Raw genomic sequence first — 21872 nt, 5'->3', positions numbered from 1 at the left:
CTTTGGCAAGAAGTCTTGTTCCGAGAAAGGGTACAGAGAAAATATTTCTCCTTGGTAGCGTGCGCAGTGTCTCTCAAAAACAGTAGTTTACAAATAGTGGACATTTCGTGACCCGCCCTCGCTATACACACTGAACTTTTTTGCACCATTTTTTGGCCTAAAACGGTGTAAGGATGAAAAAGGGTGTGCTTGTAAACACGCTAAAATAAGAGTCTAAGGCTTCTTAACACCCTCAAGTAACTGAGTTATGTACCAACTGGCCCGCCTTCAATCTGTGTTACCCTAAAGTAAGGGTGGGGGCAGCGCAGCCACTTGACAGTGTGAACCGGCTGAGCAGGCAGCATGGCACAGACACATTTAACACGAACAAGTGACACTTGGACCACAAATGAATTGAGCGACAAAACCAGCGGGGTGCATGGGGGAGAGCGAGTACATACTTAAAAATATATCTGCTCGACTTGCTTTTATAGCCAGCAGAGGAAACTCCTCTGATAGAGTTGGTGTGCTTCGCAAAAATCAGATATTTTAGCACTAATTTTGGAATTATGCATTTTAATGTCAGCAGGCGGATTTGCAAAAACTTTAATCGTGAGGTGGTTGTGATGTTCAATAAATATTTTTTTAAGTACCAGACACCTCTTCCACATCATTTCAATACCCACCAAGAAGGTTGTTCATTATTTCAACACCCTTTTTCCCACAAGGGTGTCAAGCTACAAATTAGGGTGTTGGAAATTAAGAAGGGTGTAAAACAGCTCCGACTTTAGAGGGATTTTATATCCATTTGCACGGGTGGACTGAATATTTTCTACAAGCGGGGGGGATGTTATGTACCTCACGATGTTTACAACATATTAATTGGTATAATTAATTACCAGCGTAGCTGTTTAAGCTTGAGCTAGGTTTGGTGGCTTTAGGAAAAATAATACAAAAAAACTGCACCACCCGTAAAGGGTGCACCACCGCAGATAGGGTAATATAACAGTGAAGCTGGCTTTTGAGCCTGTTGATTGTGAGCACATCGGGCGCATGCGTATGCACACCTCTTATGGCTCCATTTCAAACGTAAGAGTATTTTTGGGCTAGTAAAACGCAAAAAAAGATTGGCGTAGCTTGCACCAGTGCAAGGCTGGAGAAATCGCGGACCTGGGGGTCGATCTGGCTTGTTTCCCCCTTACACCCGCGGTCAGTGGGGGGCACACTGGAACAGCCTTATAAAATCCGGCTAAGCTTAACCTCACCCCTCAGTACTTAGTCTAGCCTAACTAGAGCATCGCAAAACCTAACAAAACTTAGCAAATCCTAGCAAAACCTAGCAAAACTTAGCAAATCCTAGCAAAACCTAGCAAAACTTAGCAACGCTGGAAGAAGCTAGGTGGACCCCAGCTCCGCTCTTTTTTTATTTCGACTGAGCACCTATTTCACAACCTTTCAACACCCTATAGGAAGCCAAAGATGTTGCAGTCGGTTAACACCCTTTCTGCCACACAAGAAGGTGTAAAACTACAAATTGGGGTGTTGGAACATAAGAAGGGCGTAATTAGTGTCTCTAGATAAGATACACAGTACCGTCACTGAGGCACGCAAGTGAACAACGGCGGCCATTTTGGTGTTTATCAGTGTTGCAGGTTGCCGCTTCTGCGGCCTCACCGCTAACTTTGACGAGGTCATTTGTAAAAAGACTGTCGAAGACGCCGCAACACGGCTTCTTCGGTCACACTTGTGCAGCTGAAATGCCGCGAAGCGCGTTATCTTTGATTCGCGTTCGGAACGACGCCAGTCGCGCGCAGCCGCTAAGTAGGGAGGACGAGCTGAGGCTACTACAGTTGACCGACAGGAAAACGCATAAACAACAAAGTCGCGGTGCCCATGAGCCATCGCAGTGTAAACAAATTTCACTTGATGCAAACTGACCAATGATCACGGCAGCGGCACGGAACAATAGAAGAAAAGAGTGCCGATATTATGTAACCTTATCTAGTGACACTAGGCGTAATGACTTCTCAACGCCGTTATTCCACTTATACTACACCTGTTTTAGGCGATAAGGGTGTAAAGAAGTTTAGGGTGTACCAAAAATCCCGGGCCATCTCCACTAACGTGAAACCTGGGGAGGGGCGAAGCATGCAGTGTACAAGTGTATTCTTGGCGCCTTGGCGTTTTCGCCAACGGAGATGAAACCGTTCGCTGCATCTTCGGTAGTTTTGTTAACAAACGACCCGGTCGAAGTTAACGGTGAGGTCGTACATGCGGCAATCTCGCAACACTAAGAAACGCCAAAATGGACGCCGTTGCTGATTTGCGCGCCTCAGTGGCGGTACTCTAATACCTTATTTACTGACACTACGACCGGCTTCTCTGGCGGCAATTGCTGGGTCCTGCCTAGCCTGGCGCATGCGCTCGGTGTTTTGGGCAAGAACTGCTCTATTTAGTGACACTGGTCCTGCCTAGCCTTCAAAGATAATCTGCAAACATAATCTGGAGGGGGGTGGGAGGGTCCCACTGTTCGCACGTGCCTTATCATTAATGCGGTTTCGATGCTTGTTTTGTGGTTTCCTTAAACGAATTCTGAGCTCTATGCTGCATGCCTGATTAGCCTGACGCAAGCGCTCGGCGTCTTAAGCTTTGGCGCCTTGGCGTTTTTGCCCACGGATAAGAATCCGTTGAGGTATAGAGGTATACAGCTTTGCTGTGAAACGATGCGTACAAATAATAAATTGCTGGTAAAGAAAATTTAACCAAGCATCAGCCTCTAAATTGTGTTCGCAATGGTGATTATTCGTGTGAATGGGCTACGCAGATAAAATAAAGGTTCCGTTCATTCGAAAGACTGCCTCAATGGAATAGCTCCTAATACGTTTAACGCAAACCTCACTCCAATAAGCTATATAATCAGGAAAATAGAAAACAGGCCGGCCACTCTCCAGTTATGTTACCGCACTGGAATTATGATGCATGACGGGACGCTTGGATGGTGAACTGAGGCTCACAAATTCAAACGCAAATTAAACAAGGATTATAAGCTTGCAGAACAATCTATTCGCGTCTTTAATTTAGTGCATGTTTTTTATAGTGGTAAGAATAATGTGGCAAACAGTAGAAGTTTCCAATGAACACGTAAACTGCGTAAACTTGCGATGCAGTGAATAAAAGAGGAGTAAATTTTATTCAGGTGGAGACTACACCTGTTGTTCGTCCACGGCCTAGGGAAGGCTCCCTGTGCAGTTATCCTTGGGTTGTTTCGGCCAAGCGGGCCACGTGACTAGCTGAAGCTGGTCGGTTGGGTCCGGGCTGGCCAGCATGCAGGCCCACTGCTCGGGACATGGGAAAGGAGGGAGGGTGGCTCAAACCGAATGGTGCAGGGGTGGAGCAGTAGTTACTTGTGATGGAATGTGAGGTAGGGTGGTCGGCATGGAAGAGCTGGCCGTAGGTGAATGTATCGATATATTCACCTACGGCAACCTCCTCCATGCCATCTACAATATCATCCACCATGACTCACCAGCGTCTTCATACCGATTGGTATGAAGACGTTAGTAGCTCGTTGCTTCGTATTTTGTCAATCAGCTGGTGGTGGAACAGTGCGGCGGGAAAAGCGATAATGGGAAAGGTAAAAAAAATTTGGCTTCAAGTTCTAATTTTTCTAAGGGAATGAAGCCTCGTTTGATGTCGAACAAGTGCCGGGGTACTAAATAAAATTTAGGGAAGCTTTCGCTCACGCGCGAGATTTGAATGGTGAAGCTGTTGTAGGTGATCACTAAAGGACACAAAGTTGAGTTTTAGTATCGTTGTGGTGCCGTGGTAGACGTCGGCGGCATGCCATTTCAATGACCTTTTGTTGAGCTAGACAGAGTGAGCTCGTCGTTTCGCTAGGCGTGTTCGTACGCCACTCTGCGAGCGCGACTTATCGTCTCTAGCAGATGATTTGCACGCCCAGCCTCTCGAAGCGCGGCCGGCCGGGCGAAATATCCGCGGCTGGGCCATGTGGAGTGAATGATCACGTACAACAGCTTCGATATTCAAGTCGCGGCTCCTCTACGCTACAGAGTGCATGCGCACGATGACGAACGAATGAAAGGGGTACGCTATGACGCGTCTACCTCGTTTTGAGAAAGTTTTGCCATGATACGGCGAACGCTGGATGTTTTGTGGTCAATTATTGCCAATCTCCCTAAGTGGGTATGCTTATCTTGACGAACGTGCGCTCGAGGTACGCGCGCACGAGCGCTCGTCTTTCACCCGAGTTTTCGGCGCACACGAACCCCGAACGTATACGGCCAGTAACAAGAGCTCCGCTCTTAAAAACAAAACGAAGTTGTATGTTGTCTTCATAGCCCCTCGACCTCATGCCCTTCTCTGCAGCCACGAGGTGCTAGCTTTTCGCAGCGGGTCGATGGATGCGTCCTACGCTTCTCCTAGGCTCCTATATGCCTCCTGTGATTGCCCATTCCTTGCTCAACTTTTTAATTCTATGCCCTCTGTTATCGCACGCATATGCCTTACTTGCTATCTCTTTTGTTTGTATACCATTCCGGAAACGCGATGTGCTTGCGCCCAGATAATTTATCTCTGTCGTTGTCGTGTGCTGGGGTTTATTGGAATCTGTTTCGTTTGTAAACGTTCGGGAAACACACTGTGCTCGCGCGCTGATAATTGTATTTCCGTTGTTATCGCCTGTATGAGTTATTTGCAATCGGTCTGGTGCGTTTGTAGACGCTCCAGAAACGCGCTGTGTGCGTGCGCATGTCGCTGTACAGCGTTCGCTGCTTGAGACCGTTTCTGCTAGTGGCGGCGGATTGCTCGCGTTAATTATTATCCATTTGATAGTTTTTAAAGACGATAGTCTCTTTTGGGCTACCTAAACGTGAACATTTTCCCCTGTCTGTTAGGCCGGGTTCAGACTGTTGCCGAAAATGTCGTAAAAGCATTGAAGAATGACATCATTCCACGTCTCAGCCAACCGAACTGCGTGACATGCCGTTTTTTTTTTTTTTTTTTTTTTTACGTCCATAGGTCACGATATGGCTTTTGCGTCGGTAGTCTGAACATAGCCTTACTCGATTTAGCCACCCAGCCGGACTGTAGATGGGCAGGACAGTTCCAGACTACTAAAACTGCTGGTATTGCTCGTACATGTCCACATTTGTATGCTCAAGGAAACCTCGGGCACATTTGAGGCGAAATGTAGCACTTGACATACATAACCAGCGTTCTTTTAATCAGTAATACATGTTTGATTGATTTTTACGAGAGCAAGTAAAACAATGCGTTAAGATGGTGCCGTTGACAGGCGAGATAAAAGCAAGCACTAAAACATTAGATGTCGATTGTGCTTTTTAAAGCACAAGAAAAAGACAAACAGTAATGAAAAGACGCACGCTGTCTCAACAGATGGCGCGCGGGCCGTACGAACGCGGTAAAATTGAATTGAGCGTAGTAACTCCATTGCTTTCATCATGTGATGAGCGAGTGGGGGGAGGCGGAGGGAGAAGTTACGTGGTAGGGGAAGCAGGAGACAATCGTCTTTCGACATTTGCAGCTAAGCAAGCAGATACGCGCCCAATATTTATGCGTTCTTGCACATCTGATCAGTAACAGGGGTGCAACTTCTTTCATATTATACGATCGGAGAAATTGAGCCGTAGTTGCGAGGCTAGGTGTTAGATACGAGTCGAGGTGGTTATTTTACCGTTTCCCTTCAAAACACTTTTCGTTCTTACTCGGACCCCGTTTAACAAGGATATTTAACATGCAACCTTGCATATGCGGAATATCTTTCTCAATTACCAATACATAGCTCTAGCAAAGCTTTTCTTTTAATTCATTTTTTTATGTCCTCACAACGTTGTCTTAACGTTGCGGGAGATGATCTTTCTGCGCGAAAATTCGTAAATAGGCTGTATGGAGCGAGTAACTATTGAAACTGTCACTGAAAAATGTTGGATACTTAAAGAAGTGGGCTTAGCTCACCGGACACGAGGGCTAATTTGCTACTTTTTTTTTTCATGAAAAGCAAGCGAAGTGTGTTAAAAAGTACGCTATTTGGCACAGACTCACCCTTTAGTAAATGGGCGTAGGCCCGGCCTTTCGTCACCTGAAGTTTCGTCGTGGGCCGTTTGTCACATTATATACGATCCTTCGTCGTGGAGCAGTTCGTTGCGGAGGAAAGTTCGTCATAGGGACGCGAGAATGAACTTCGAGCTCGCTCTGTATACCTTTCTCTTTTTCCGCAAGTCAGAATACGGGTGTTGTAAAAAAAGTAGTAATAGAATCCATGGAATCCATGGTTCCCTCTGCACGTCCCGGCCCTTTGTTTTCGGGTTTTCCACAACAACGGCCTTCAGTAAGATACAAAAAGACGCGATTCAACATTACTCATAGTCGGTTCCCTGCGCTGTGTGAAATCGACATGAAACAAAATGGCCCATGATTACATGATTACGCTTAATACGAAATGCCTCATCGTCGAAATTCCCCCCCCCCCCCAATTTTCCGTTCGCCGTCAGTGAAGCGTCGATCCGTTAACTTCGATATGGTAGTGTAGGGTTATTCGCCGTGCAAAAGCTAGCTGCACCTCTCTCGGGGCATGGTTATTCACTCGACGCCAATAACGACAGTGAGATAGGACACGAAAATGACCTCTTTTCGCGCAGATATTCGTGTCGCTATAGAAAACTCAGAATTCCTTCATATGGACAAAAAAGAGCAAAATTATTCGCACTTTCCAGCAACGGTGGCACCGCCGCGCGCCTTTTTTTCCCTAGCTGTTTGTAGATGATCAGCGTCCCGGGCGAAGGCAGCTGGAGCGTTCGGAAACGTGGGGATTGAGAACGCAAAACCGAAAAGCAATCGAATGTGCTGTGTACCGCAGTATAGAAATCGCTCAGTGCCGGGAAAAGCCAGCGTTCATACCTTTCCTAGAGATAAAAAAAGCCCGAAAGGTTTGGATAACTATGCTCCGCATTGGAAAAAGGTGTTAGCAACACAATGGGGTTTGTGGTAGTCACTTCACGAAAGCTGACTTCTTCTGGAGCAATATCCGTAAATTTAGTTCGCTCTCTCGTTATTGATGGTGTGTTTTTCGTGCAAGTTGAGTGTGTCGTTTATTAATAGATGGTCTGCAGCCACTGAAACCGCGGTGGAAGAAAGGCGCCGTGCCGCCACATAACATTCCTATGCGCACGCGCGAGAAGAAAGCGAAGCCAAGAACCAACAGGAGAACGTGATTGTTCTTTTATTAACGTGCTGGTTTCTTTTAATAAATTCTGCATTCCAGTTGAATTTTGTGCTTTGTTGGGTTGTTTGTGCTTCGTTCTCTTTTTAGCATTATGTGTGATTACTGTTTTGAACTTGCTGCTTTTTTTCTTTCTCAAACCCCCCACAGGAATGGGCGATGTAGGTATTTGCAATAAATAAATAAACTTGTTACTGCGGCATCGTCGTTTCCGGCAGCACGCTGAAAGCACCACAGCTGATGTAACAGGCCCTGCCGTAGAGGCATCAGCGTTTGATATTCAGTTTCGGTATTTTTATTATTACCTGTAACCTGCATAAACGCCGTTGGATCTTTCCTTGTAAAAACAGCCCACAAAATTATAATTTACTCGCATTATTCGCACTTAACCCGACACAATTGCGCTAGTGGCAATGACAAAACGCTGTGCTCGGTTGCGTCTACCGAGCTCTGCTTGGCGCCTAATAAATATTCGTAATGTATGCTTGAACAATTTTACGAGCATGGATGGAAGTGTAGCATCCTTCATAGAAGCTGCAGTGCCAACGAACGTTCCCGCAGTGCGGTTGGCTGGTGACGCCACTCGGTTGCAGGCACAATCCCTCGATGCTCAGCATGTCATCGGTGGCCTCCCTTATGCCGCAAAACACTGAGTTACTGGCGTTATTGACTGCTTCGCCTTCGACAAAGCACCTTCGTGTCTCATCGGCAAGAGAAAAGATGGTCTGAAGAGACACTAATGGGCCCGGATCGGCTTTTTCCTCCAGACGCGCGCGCTAACGCGACATCCCGATCATCGTCCGGTCCTCCATTTTGGATACCCCGCCGCGCCACCTATATTCGCTGGAAAGTGCGACATCACGTGACCATTGCTGTCCACTTTCATTGGCCTTGTTTTTCAATCCCTGACCATCAGCTGGATGGGGCAAAAAAGAGATTACAGAATCACGTCACCCCCATTTTTTCCCCAGTCTGTCTAGCAATAATTGTTGAAAAGGCTTCCCATATCTTTTCATCCTCGTGGGTGGCTCGATAACATACCAAAAACACCGCCTAGATACCTTGGGGCTGATGTCAGCTGGCCCGAAAAGTGGGAGACGGTCTCAGGGCAGAATAATTCTCAGCACGCCTTCAAGTTTTCTTTGTGATATCAGCACTTTCTTCAATTACGTCTCCTGTGTGAAACAAACGGAAAGAGGCAAGCGCTATTATAGAGTAGAGAGTTTTAGCAGTCCGTCGTTTAACGTAGTTACCGTGTTTACCCGGACCCGACTGCGCCTGCGCGTGCGGAAGGGCGAGGAGGCGCACCCCACCGTGACGAATGCACGGGCATGGCGAGGGCCGGCCCGCGGAACTAACCCCCTACGGGTCCCGGTCAACACGGTAACCACGTACAACACGGAACATACGGAGTGCTAAAACTCTCTACTCTACCCGATCTCCTGCGTGCTGGCCTCTTTTGCTGGATATTCCGCTCCAACACCAAAGAACAAACCGTCAGTTTTACTTTGCGACGAAAATTCCGCGTGGCGGATCATCATTGTTGTGCCTTTGTTTGCCTTGCATTGCTTGTATGCATTGTAAAAGACTCGTGAGAGACTGCAGTACCTACAAATAAATAAATTAGATCACAAACGAACTGGCTTATGGCAAATGCCATGCGACCAACGGATGGTACCCTTAAAAGAGCACTGAAACCAATTTTCGGCGTTAATATTATTGCACAGTTCGCTTCCTTCACTCAACAGAATACCCTGGCTGAAATATGAGCGGCCTGCGACGCGAAGAACATAGTTTAATTTGATCTCATTTATCGCGCCGACGGAGCAGCGCGTGGAGCGGCACTCAGCAAATGGACAGCAGCGTGACATCATCCAGTGAAGCCAAAAGAAGTGACGCGGCAGCGCTCGTCAAAAACTCGTGACGTCACTTCATGCCCGCGGCCCCACGAGCGGTGAGTGGGCGCAACACCTAAGGCCCCTGACCTTACGCAACACCCTCTCAAGCGGGTGCCGGTGACGTCCGCACAAAGCGGTGAGGTCAGTCAGGGATTCTGTCATATGCGCCGTTCGAGATGAAAGCGCGGGAATTTGAAACAAACGATTTTCAGGCCGTTCAATATAAATAACTATCGCGCGCTGAAGTATTTGAAGTGCTGTTTCGGGTTCGCCAGGCCATTAAGCATCGATAAAAGCAATAAAAGTGTAACAAAATTTTCGTGTCAGTGCAATAGCGCTCGTTTTAGGCAAGGGACTGTTAATGGTGGCTTTGCTATCGCATCTCTGTTTGTTTCTAATATGTTGGTAAAAATTGCGCCCACCTCCCCGCGAGGGGAACCCTGTGTAGATGCGACGCATCGTGGGGTTCACTTGGTGTTTCCGTTGGATTGATTCTGAAATCGCGTGAAACGTGTCGGGAACGCGTATGATTGTTATGTTTTATAATTATTATTATGTTTATTGGCCAATCTTGGTCAATATCTCTAAGTGGTATTCTTGGGGCTTCGCTGTTGCAACGACCTTTACTCCATCATTGTTGCTGTAAGTGGAAGCTTCTTTTCTTTTATTGCAAGTGTTAATCATTGCCCCATCATGCGTTGTATCAGTAGCATCTTGACGTAGTTTGAATGAGTCAAGGATATAAGGCGCGTTCGTAGCATTTGATTCTGTCTCGGTTTTGTGGCGCATTGGGAAGAGCACCATGTACATCGCGTTCCGCCCACAGGGTCGTGGGATGGAAACCGGGCGCCGCTAATTATTATTATTTTTATAGTGTAGGAGGAGGTGCGGACAACGCCGTATGGAGGGACAAGGCGCGTGAATGAGATGCAGTCGCATGTAAAAATTGCGCTTTGATGCATTTGGAGTGTAAACTTGTCCGCCTTTCAAAATTTCCTTTTGTATTTAAGCAATGACGTTCTTTTCGCGATTTCGCGACGCCCACCCTACGTTTGAAGGGGGGATAAGGAGTGGATACTTGTTCTTGCTTGGACAACCGCACAGAATTCTTAATTTAAGGGACAACGGGGCAGTAATTGAACAGTTGAGGGGAACATATGGGCGCATCGATACAAAGCTGCGCATCTATCAATGCTGCTGAGGCGGCTTGAGTGTGCGCGATGCTGAGCCAAATCCATTTCCTGTGCGACAACCCTATTTCCTATCGCTGTGCCTGTCTACGCAGGCCGTCTGCAGAGTACATAGAATTCCCTCCGCGCCGAATCTACCACTTGCAACAACTAGAGTCACTTCAAGTTCGGGTTTGAATCGGGCATGTTTCAGGTTGTTCAATCGAATTGCGCCCCGTGGCGAGACAGCTTGAGTCGATCACGAACGTAAAGTGAGGGGGCGAAGTTTTCCTCGACACGATTCAGTTGCGTGACGCCACTGGCTGACTGGCATTGTTGACTTCCGGGGAGACGCTCTAGGGGGAGACGACGACGTGCGTCGTCTGTTGAACCCGGCTATTCCGGAGCAGTTGGCTGGCAGCATGCCACGATAGCCGCGCACTTGTTCCTTCCTGGAGGGGCGCCCACCCATGGGGACGCGAGTTTTTACTGCTGATAGCTACAGAGCAGCCATGCTCGCCGCACTAAAAGCAAGGCGACCCTTCCTCCCTTCCTGAGCGACGTTCGCTGAAAAGATTCGATCACGCTGCCTCGTTGCTAGGCGCGACGGAAAGACAAAAGCTCGGAGAGGGCGAAGGAGAGGCGCGCTCAAGGCCGCCCTCTGCGGACATCGTGGGAGCGTGACGCGCCCGCAGTTTACTCAGGAAGGGAATCCCCAAGGGCTTATTTCAAAGCCTTCGGAAACCGCACGGAAGGGAATGGGGGCCGCAAATCACGGGGAGTGTTTGGTGGTTTCGGGTGTGACAAAATGCTGGCTGGCGGGTAGTTTATCTCCGACCAGCGCGGACGGAAAGGGCGATTGACAAAAGACAGCGTTTCGCACGCCTGTCCTTGCAGGCGAAGCACTGGAATGCGTCGGGCCAGCCACTTGGTGGTGCGATGGGGTCCAGATCGACGTCTCCGCGACCGCTGACCGGCGAATTCACGTAGGCTGACTCCGGATCAGCGTCTTGGCCGCGCCTGCGAGGATCAAGCTGCCTAGAAAAAAGCAGGTAAGGTGCTGCGACTTTTTGGCGGGTTTGTGCCCTCGTTTTTTGCTCGTAAAATCGCCGAGGTGGTGCCACGTTCTGGCTGTTGTAGTCTGACAGCGTTGCAAAGCTTTGTGACCAGAACTTGGCACCGTCCCGGCTCTTGTTTTAAAGTGTTCTCACAGGAAACGCTATTATTTTGAGTTGGAACTGTGCATTTACGTGCGCCTGACAAGCCTCAATTTCTGAAAAAATTGTCTTTGGCGGCAGCACAAGGTTTGTAAATTTGAACTTGTTGTGGCCACCATCGAAATCCTGCCGTGCTAGCCGTGCGGTGCTGCGATGTGTGTTTTGTAATCAAGTTTTATGGTTCTGGGCAACTTTCAACACAAGCGGAAAAATAGTAAACGCAAAAGACCTAGGCTAACAGTAACAATACACGTGAGTCTGGCATGTGGGGATGAGGGGGTGCAAGAGCTTGCTTTCTCGCGATGAAAGCCTTCTTTGGATCAATCTATATTACACTTTACGCAGGAGTGACACTGTCAACAGTCCGGTTGAGCTTGTATTGTTGCTGCCCGTCTAGGCATTTAGCGGTTACTTCAATTTGTTGTTAGTTTTTTGCTGCGCATGCGCAAAAAGCAGATGTGTGATCCGCTTTTTGTACGAATTAAGCAGTTGTAACTTTCCGCCTTGTCCTATCCGCCTCGTGGCCCTCATCGTCGTCGTAACACTTAGCGCAGGTGAAGATGAGGTTGATAAGCGAAATGAATGAGTGTGATTCAAAGTTATGCATGTCAGTTAAGGGATACTTGATAGGTGATGGAAAATGAAATAAGCTGTAAAGCTGCGGTCGAAAACAAGGCGGTCAAAGTCGAGTACTGAGGCAGTGTATTCTGGGGCTTATTGCTGCGGAGCTTTGCAAAGCAAAAACAAAACAAAAAGAAAACACGTGGCATTGCATTTGTTGTTGTACAATGGCCGTACGGTTTCCATCGGTGCACGTAATACAACTGTAATAGTTTCAAAACGAACTAGTTGTTCAGTGCGCTAATAACGTTAGAGCTGTGCTCCAGTGGTTGCTAAACGTTGGATGAGAAACATAACGCAAATATCATAGCGTGGTGCTTTTCTCGGTGACATGTTCGCCGATTTTTCTTCAGCGCAGAGAAATGCTTGGGTGCAGTAAAAGCCCCTTGTCTTACTTCGCTGTATCTACTGCTGCCCTTGTATGTACTGAAAGTTGGAAGGCTGTTGTGGAAACGAAAGCTTTGGCACATTTGTTGCTGATTTGCCAATGTAGGGACCGACGGGGTTGCGCGGAATCGCGAAGTACGTTCACCCGGAGCGGTCAGCAACCTGTCCTCTCCGAATTTCTCGCTTCGCATGGGGACGGCGGAAGAGCATGGCGCCGGCATGCGCGGGCGCTCGTCCAAAACGCTCGCTCTTGGATCGGGCCTCCGCTGTCATTCGTGTCGCTGATCAAGCGTGGCAGCGTCGGTATCCACGGCAACCCATTCAAGAGGTGCAGGCAGGGTTTTCCGTTTTTTTTTTTTTTTTCCCCGAAGAATGCGCCGATGCGGAGGCGATCACGGGCAGTGGCGTAGCCAGAAATATTTTTCGGGGAAGGGGAGAAAGGTGATCTAGTTGACCTGTGGCCCTCCACTACAGCAGGGTCATATCCCTGGTGTAAAATCCCTGTTTGAACACCGTTTGAAAAGCAATCTTCCAGTTCAGTGGGATTTCTTGCTTGCCTTAATCCTACAGCGTGAAAACATCCGCGGGCCTCGCTGCTTGATAATGACGTACCCAACTACGAGAAAAGCACGGGACGTGTATTGTGGGTTCGGATCCCACCCTTTGGGCTCATGTTTTTCCCACTTCCTTTGCTACCATGTCAAGGTTAACATTGTCACCCCTCTGCCCTGAGTGGCGTTCTTGAATGCTGGCTCCTCTTAGTTCAGCATTTTAGGAATTTTGAAATATTGATAGAAAAAAGAAGTGGGGTAAAACATGCGGCCCGAACGGGTCTCGAACCCGTGACCTTCGGACTTCGGTTACCGGGGGCGGCTGCATTCTCCACTACTGTATTCAGTCTTTCCAGCGACGCTAGTGACGCCGCGCGGAATTTGTCCGAAGCCGGGAGGCGGTGATCGGCGGACCGGTCGCTCCGGCGGAGACGGCACCCAGGCGGCCTCGCAGAAGTGAAAGGAAAATAGTAATCGCAAGTATAGTAATCGAAAATGCCGTATAAATAATCGGAAAATATAGGCTGAACGAGCGTTCATAATCTCTCAACTTTCTTGAAGCTATAAAAGCTGCGAGTTAATGGAAGAGTTTTGGGTCTCATCGGTGTCTGCTATGGAGAAAAGCGGTAGTATATTGGGCCCACCCGTGCGTACGTGGTGCTTAAATTATTCTTTACTGAATTACGGCTGCCACATTAAATAGTTCTTTGCTGTGAGGGCGCCTGTATTGTCAGTTTATTGTATAACCTTGTGATCGTCTTTTTCGATTACATTCACTGCCGCATAACGTGTCAACTCATATTCGCGTATGTGTTGTTAAACTGGCTCAATTCCACTGCTTTCAAACATATAAGCACACATGTAAACAGCCGACATACAACATATGTCAGACATATAAGCAGCAGAGGCTGCCCAATCCGCTTGCTTTTATTTTTAATAAAGAAACAAATGAAATCTTTTTGCACGCAAAGGCGAGAAGCAAATATGGGGATGTGTTTATTGATTAACGATTAACGAACGAATCTGTAAATAATTATGTTCAAGCAAGATGTTTTAGCAATGACAATATGATAACTTTGGGTCTGGTAGTTCAACCCCCTTTTTTGTTTTGGTAATAAGCATCGACGCACTTAAAATCTTACCGGCACCCAAATCAACATAACATAATTTCAGCCAGGAGATTTCTCTTAAATTAATTATCAAAAGCGCACCTGTAAAGTACTGCCTGTATTTTCATGTACGCTTCAAAATCACACGACAGTGCATGATACATGCACGCATAAAAACGTAGGCTTGTATATATATATATATATATATATATATATATATATATGCATGCTAACACGTTCGTTTATGTACCACTTGATACGAAGTAATGGGAGCCTCGTCTTCGCAGTTTTACTGCCCGAAGTCATAACTGGGTTTTACTACACCCAAGCAGAACGCCGCAGTACGCACATGTCGCCCGCGCATGGTGCGCATATGGGCTTCTGCTTGGTGTGCACACAGAGAAAAAATGAACACGCCTAAAGTCAAACGTGCACTGCGATGACGTACACTGAAATAATGTCCCAAAACTTAGCGTTGCACATTATGCAGCAGGTTGTTTGCCCCGTGCGGCGAGATTGTTCTCAGACTACTTCCGTGTGACCTGAGCCATTCACAGGGATTGCGTCGCGCGCGGCTCCTTTTACGCCGCATAGACACCCGGAAACGAATGGAATGTTGTCTCGCAATCAGCAACGTACACCTGTTTATTAAAAAAAGTAGTTGTTTCAAGCGGAACTATATGGGCTTTCAGGCCGCTACTGATGCTGGTGCGCATGTTGCTACAAGGCCCGATCACCGTCTCGTCCGCCATTGCCGTTTTCCGCAGCGCCACCTGTAGGGTAGGGTCCCTAGAAATCTTGCTAGTCTGCCGTCCGCGCGCCTTCTCTATGGGGAGGCGTGTCCGCGCCGCTGATGCACGCACAGCGCTGCGCAGAGGGCGCTGCCAGCAATCGGAGCGCCCGAGCGGCGGGAGCGAGAGCGGCCACCGGCCGTCCAGTGCCGCGCGCTACTGCCGCGGAGAGCGGGCGCGCATGGGGGTTTTACGGCCAGTTAGAGCGGTGAAATTCAGCGGCTCGGGGTACATCAGCTCACAATTGAAGCTGCGATAGAACTACTATAGGACCTTAATTTCGGCGGCCCAAATTTTTCGCGAATCGGGCTACGGAGCCTACGCTATTTGCGGACGCTTACCTTCGCGAGTGAGACAGAAGGATGAAACCGCAGCAACGAGATTAGCCGTTTCGCTACTGAAGTTTGCAAAACAAGCGCTTTTCGGCGTTCCCTCGTCAGCGACACTGCTAATTCTACGGTTCGAGTGTCGGTGTTCGCACACCGTCGCGCCCACACCAATGTCTAGGAACAAAATTTAAGGACCGTACCACGCAATTGGACCGTTTGTTTAAAGTCGGTTGACGCAAATGGAGCATGAACTGACTCCAGAAAATCGCCCGGGGAAAGACCAGCTTGCGTTGACCGGCCATGTTGACCTCCTGTCTTGCCGATGGGTCGCCGCCAATGGGCGACGCCTCCGCTCGACACTTCGCTCTAAGCGGGTCAGGCTCTTCGAGCGCTTCGAGTAATGCGGCCTAAAAAGCATGCGTTTGGGTTGGGACCAGAAGAAATTTCGAATAAAGCGATCTCGTTATAACGAGGGTATACTGTATTTGACTCCCAAGCAAAGAGAAGTGAGGATGGTTCCAAAGCGCCTCAAAAAAAAAAATAATAATAATAAAAAATTATGAAGCGCCCACACACAACACAAATATTTTCACGCGCTATATATCCGCGAGGTCGCGGGTTCGATTCCGGGCCGTGGCGGCCGCTTTTCTGATGGAGGCGAAAAGCAAAAACGCCCGTGTGTACAGCCGGTAAAAGGCTTGTCTATAACACAGCTTTCGTACTCTCAGCCCTATCCTGCCCCGCCGGAGCTGGATTTGAATAAAACTACTGCGGAATTCTGAGGTCTTAGCCCTTAGCTTTTGCCTCCGACATGTTTGGAACGAGTATGTCTCGGCAGTTTTCGGATGTAGCTCGTTGAAGTCGAAATCGCTGTTATAGACAAGCGTTTTACCGACTGTACGTGATTTCGGCGCATATTAAAGATCCCCAGGTGGTAAAAATTAATCCGGAGCCCTCCACTGCGGCGCGCCTCATCGCCTGCGTTGCGTCGGCGCGTTAAACCCTACAATCAATCAATTATATATCCACGGCAGTGTACGGTGGGGGCATACACAAAAACGCTTCTTTGTTAAGTAACTTAGTCGAAATACCGCGTGATGTGCCCCAGCTAGCAAAAGATTCCGTGCCGACAGTGTTTCCGATGCCCCCCAGAATGTGTCGAAACCTTTTCCCTTGAAGAGGATATCGAGGATAGAGCTCAGTGACACGATTCCATGGTTTGGCGGCTCGATCGTTCTTAATTCGCAAAAAACTTACTGGCATTAATTCATGCTTCGGTAACAAACTCTTCGTATTCGTAGGAACCAATTTATTTGGCTAATCTGTTCTGTAGAGGACGAAAATGCGCCCTTAAAATCGGCTGAAAGCGCCCATACCTACGAATGCAGCACAGCGAAGCGCCGTCCGCTGCACTGCTCCCCACGCCGACACTGGCCGGCCGCGCTCCGACTGCGTGCAGCGCCGCCGCTGCATGCATCACAGAGGAGCCCCCTTCGCGGCCGCCGGACGGCAGACTAGCAAGTATTTCTAGGGACCATATGTAGGGCTTGGAAAGAGCGGATACTATTCTGGGAGTGTTACCGAGCGCCGCTCCGACCACTCAGGCCCCTGGGCCAGGTCTCGGAAGTGGGTACGACTTGTCAGGAGCAGTCGACTTGCGTGACCCTGTGCTACCAAGTGCTACCTACATGTGGCACCAAGACTACCAGAACCGAGGCCCTTGTTTCCCATGTAGTTTATCGGAATCGGGAAATGAGACGCTCGTTGAGTGAACAAAATAGAGTGCGGGGGAAGTACTTCGGCATTTTTTTTTTCGCGTGAAAAGAAAAATTTTCAAGTGAAGGATAAATGAAGATAAAACGTTTCCTAACATTACATCCTTCTTTCTTTTTCTCCCCACGCTTAGTGGTTGTGTGTACATAACCCCTACCATTTTTTTCTTCTGCCTAGGAATTGTGTTGTGTGAGGGACCGGTCCCGCGCACCCCTCTCTCTGTCTGTGTGTGCGTGTGGGGGTGGATTTTTGAATGTCGACTTTCCAGGTTGGGTATTATACTGCCTGGCATGCACGTGTGTTTAGTCGAGCATGTACCTAGCGTATGCCTCATTAGATCACTTATTTCCTTATTAACACTTTCCTTTACAGAAACTTACTCCACCTTGAGGATTTCCCCTAAATCTGGTCGATTAACACCTGTCCTTCACTTCGAGTCGTTGATCAATTCGCTTTCGCGCTACTAACGACTAGCCTCCTGGTTAGCTCAGTTGGTAGAGTGACTGCTCCGGTTAAGCAGTGGTCCCGGGTTCGAATCCTGGACCAGGACGAATTTTTCTTCAACTGCGAAGTTTCCGAGAAAGCTGTATAGCTTTCCTTTGTAGCCGTATGGCTGCATTCAGGTGGATGTCAAACTTTCCTTTACAGAAACTTACTCCACCTTGGGGATTTCCCCTAAATCTGGTCGATTATTTAAAGTTGTAATTATGCGTCTTAGGGCACATGTTTGCACGCTTGAAGCCATGCAGTTGGTTTTCACCCGCTTTATACATTCCCGGATCTCAGCTTGTGCTTTTACATATGTGTCGCGAACAAATTGTCCGTGTAACTCATATCGGCATGTGGCTCTTCAAAGGCGCGGTATGAACTAGAGAGCAAATTTCTTAAAAACGCAGACGTGGGCTATTCCCAGTCGTCGATTAGCAGATACTTCGCTGCTCCCTTAACTGACGTTTCTTGTGCCCCCAGATTCGTGCTCCCTGAACAAAAGTAAAGTGTTCGTTCTATTGGGCGGCTTTTTTTTTTTGCTAGTGACAGGAGTGCTTTATTCGTCGATTCCGGCTGCCAGAAGTGGAGATGCTTCGCGCTTGCTCACCACTGCCGTGCTCAGCTCAACTTTCACATTTCCCCGTTGCTCGTTGAGTGTATGTAAAAATATACGCGGGAGTCTGGTGTTAGCAAGAGAACAGCGCACCCGTCGTGCCCGGCGCGGGCCGTTCGGTTGGCTGTTTCAATTTCATCGTAATATACGGCCTTTGTGCGCGGCTGCCGATATGTATTCACAAAGAGGGGACATTCTTCGCGCGGGCGGGTGCTCCGAGCTGCAGCACCCCGTCACCAGCGCTTGTGCGTGCGTGCGTGCGTGCGTGCGGGCGCATACCCGTGCAGTGGCACGGCTGACGTTAGCGCCATTCATATTCATGGAACGGCTCCGGTGAAAGCGCGGTGTGCCGGAATGAAGACGTTTATGCATACACTGCCGCTGTTCATTTCCTGTTACTCGGGCTCCGCGGTTGCGCAACGGAGCCGTGGCGTACCGTTCCATCGTAAGAGGGCCGTCTTGAGACGCCGTCTGTAATCTGTCCGGACTCTCGGGTGCGCTTACCTGCGCGCCGCAGTAGGACGGGAACGTAACGGTGCCACCTTCTCGTATCGGCCGGCGACCGAGGGTAGAAGTGCTGATAAGTTGGGCCTTATCGACAAGCCGTCGTCTCCCCCAGAAGTATATGATAGCGAAGTGGCACTGCGCTTTGTCAAGCTGATGGCTGTGGACTTCTAGACGTTATTGAGCCGGGTCTGCTGGTGTGCCTGGCTCAAGCCCACGAGGGCGTGGGCAGGACATGTGGATTGTGTTTTTGAGAGCAGGTGGGGTACAAAAGTATAGCAGAGTTTGGGTTTGGGCTAGTTGGTAGCGGTAATCCGCGACTCCGTGTAGCGCAAAAAAAAAAAAAGAAACGTACAAGGACAGAGGGAGGCGACGGGCACAAGCGCTTGTGCTTGTGCCGATTGAGCGCTTGTGCCCGTCTCCTCCTTCTGTTCTTGTCCGTTTTATTATTATTTTTTGCGCTACACAAAGTCACGGATTACAAAAGTAGCGTAGCCAGGTGAGATGACGAAAGAGCCGTGAAGTCAATTAAAAAAAGGTTAAAAAGAAGCTTGCAGCAGTCTTTTTCGATCGCCAAGCGAGTTCTAACCCTGAATGCAGGTCCTCTCAAGCTACGGGGCATTTGCTGGTAGGGAATGGAGAAGGCGAAGCCATAAAACTCTTCAGCGAGACTGGCCGCTCGACTTACTATACGCCAGATGGGGATGAAGGTGGTGGGAATACTTCACTCACACGCGCACATGTACCACACAACCAGGCGAAACGATCAGACAACCGAGTACTTACACTGTACTGTCCAGTCCAGTATCCCGAAGACTTGTTTGGTGCCGTTTTTTGCGCGGCGTGCTGTTCCCGAAGATGCCCACGGGCCAAGAAGGTCCCGTAAAGATATATGGGCCATCGGAGGCAGGCCAAGACAAACCTTTACGGTGTTTATGCGAGCTCGTCACTGACAAGAGCAGACAACGTGTTTGAGGTCCTCGCAGAACGCACAGGTCAGGCACAAAGGTGGGGGGGAGGGGGGGGGGGTTCATCCGAAGCTTTTAAAAAAATATTCTTGTCTAGGCCACACTGAGTAGCTCTTTGCAGGGTGGCTTGATATCGCTTACATAGGCAGATAGACCCGGAATCTGCAGTCGGAGTCGGTTATGTGCATTGGCTCGTAGGTTTTACTAGGGTCGGTTCAGAGGAAATGCTGGGAGCTCTTCACCTGGCCTTGTGAAACGCTCTGAGATAATTAGGAGTTAGTATGAGCAGAAGCTCCAGCTCAGCGTCGTCGTCCTGCAGGGCTGCACGAGTCAGTGAAGATTGCCCATGCCTGAACCGGTGCAGCTAGAATGTGTTGCAATCCACCTTGCGGTGCAGTCAGCTGAATAATCAATGACGACGTTTTGTGACCCTATTTAGCAGTGACTGTTATGCGGGTTGACATAGCCATACCCTACACGATGCCCAGGTAAACGAGCCGTCGGGAAAAAATGGGTGTAAAAAAATGGCCAGGCGCGGACGCGGCAGCGCCAAGTCTATTTCCGGACGCGCGAAAATTGTTAAAATTGAGCGTTCGCTTCAAAATTCTTTGTCGCAAATTTGCCCTGGAACGAACAAGACTACAAGAACGCATTGCAGTTATTCAGAGTCGGAGTTTCCTTGCATGCAGCTTATGCATTATCCGGCATTGTCATAAATTATGATTATAGTTATCACGAATTGTTGTTTAGGAGCCAACCGGGCAATTTTTCAGGCTGGTAACTGTTTTGTTACCATGACCGCAGCGTTAGTGTACTTGCTGCGTGGTATGCCTGGTAGTTTTAAGGTTTCTCACCGTTGGCGGCAAACCCTGATACTAATTTTAGAGTGGTGAACCCCTCTCCGCTGGCTGAGTGTTATAGACCACCACCTCATTTACACCCCACTTTCTCATACGGTGCTACAGTGGGGTGGTTGTAAAAAAAATGCGCGTGCGTGGACAGGTAATCTCTGCTGTCGGTCAAGGGGCAGTGACAAATTAAGGACACTGGACTTCGCAATCTTACCGAAACAAGTTAGTAGACTTTGCATCATTCTAAGCAGTGTGGCTATGTAATGGATGAGGAAAAGGCTTTGCAAAAATATTCACATTAACATAATAGGTGGCGCGAGGAGCGGAATCCTCAACTGGATAAGAGCGCAGCACAGTGATTCCGTTCCTAATTCGGTACGCGCCATGGCGAGTGACCCAGTAATGCTGCCGGTATTGAAACGTCAGCAGAGGCATTGATATCGCCACTTTGAACCGGAGCAGAGGAGCGGAAAGCAATTCTCTCAGCCCGTCTTTGAGACGCGGCGTTCTACGCGGAACAAGGCGCGCTTGGACGGGCACGTCGCCATTTCTTCCGTTCGCTTCACTGGCAGAACGGAACCCGCGCAGCCGCGTCCACTTCTGCCGGCACCCGTCACGCCTGTCAGTCGGGTTCCCGAAGGGTCTCTCCCGCGGACACGTTTCGCGTCCCGCCCCTTGTGCCGACCTCGCAATCTCGGGGCTCATTGGCGAGCCAATTACCTGTGACAGCGCGAACCCGTCGGCAGCGCAGGTACTGGCATTGCCGGGTCGCGTCACCGAATCCTACGTCCGGGCCTCATTTACCAATCTTCAAGTGCTTCCGTGGAAAGTGTGTAGGGGCCGGAAAGGGTGTTCGGGTGAGCGCCGTCGGCGCAGATCGAGCTTCGGGAATCAATGGGGCAACCCGGTGCGAGCTGGCGCCCTTCTTTTCCAGCGGGCGGCGGCAGCAGCGCGGTGAGCGCACACGGGGGCGGACGGGATGGAGTGTAGCTCGGGACGCTCCGACCGCAATTCAACTTTCGACCCGCCACAGGAATCGGAGCATTCGCTGCAATAAGCGGGAGCAGGCGAACGCGCCTCGTGATTAGTACAGGCCCCTCCTCACGCAGTCGGCCGATTGAACGCGCAGCTATGGAGACTTAATTGAGATCGTCCTTCATTTGCATTTCATTTGCATAATAACGCACTGCATGACCGGCCACCCGGCCTCCGAGTCCCTTCGTGTTCGCACCCAGCCGCGGAAGCTCTCCCGGGAAGAGTTGATCCCGCGACCGTGCCCCGCGTCCCACTGCATGCAAGCGAGAGGCCGGTGGGTCTACAAGGGGCTTTCTGGCTCGTTTAAACAGTTTTCTGCGCGCTCGGTTG

General features: G+C 49.2%; 1 protein-coding gene across 4 annotated transcripts in view; it reads left to right on the top strand.

The window, feature by feature from the left end:
• Positions 1-21872, top strand: part of LOC144155748 (uncharacterized) — an 83764-nt gene that overhangs the window by 33631 nt on the left and 28261 nt on the right. For 3 of the 4 annotated variants that reach the window (XM_077687369.1, XM_077687371.1, XM_077687370.1), the window contains exon 2: positions 11202-11356. The exons of the other annotated variant lie outside the window; for it this stretch is intronic. The gene's annotated coding sequence lies outside the window, so the exon portion shown is untranslated. The remainder of the gene's footprint in view (positions 1-11201; positions 11357-21872) is intronic. 4 annotated transcript variants of the gene reach the window in all.

The sequence above is a fragment of the Haemaphysalis longicornis genome, unplaced genomic scaffold (assembly GCF_048455015.1).
Source record: "Haemaphysalis longicornis isolate Haplotype H1 unplaced genomic scaffold, Haemaphysalis longicornis Haplotype H1 scaffold_1, whole genome shotgun sequence".
NCBI lineage: Eukaryota > Metazoa > Arthropoda > Arachnida > Ixodida > Ixodidae > Haemaphysalis > Haemaphysalis longicornis.
Note: the sequence above shows the minus strand (reverse complement) of the source record. Positions and strands in the feature narration are given on the sequence as shown.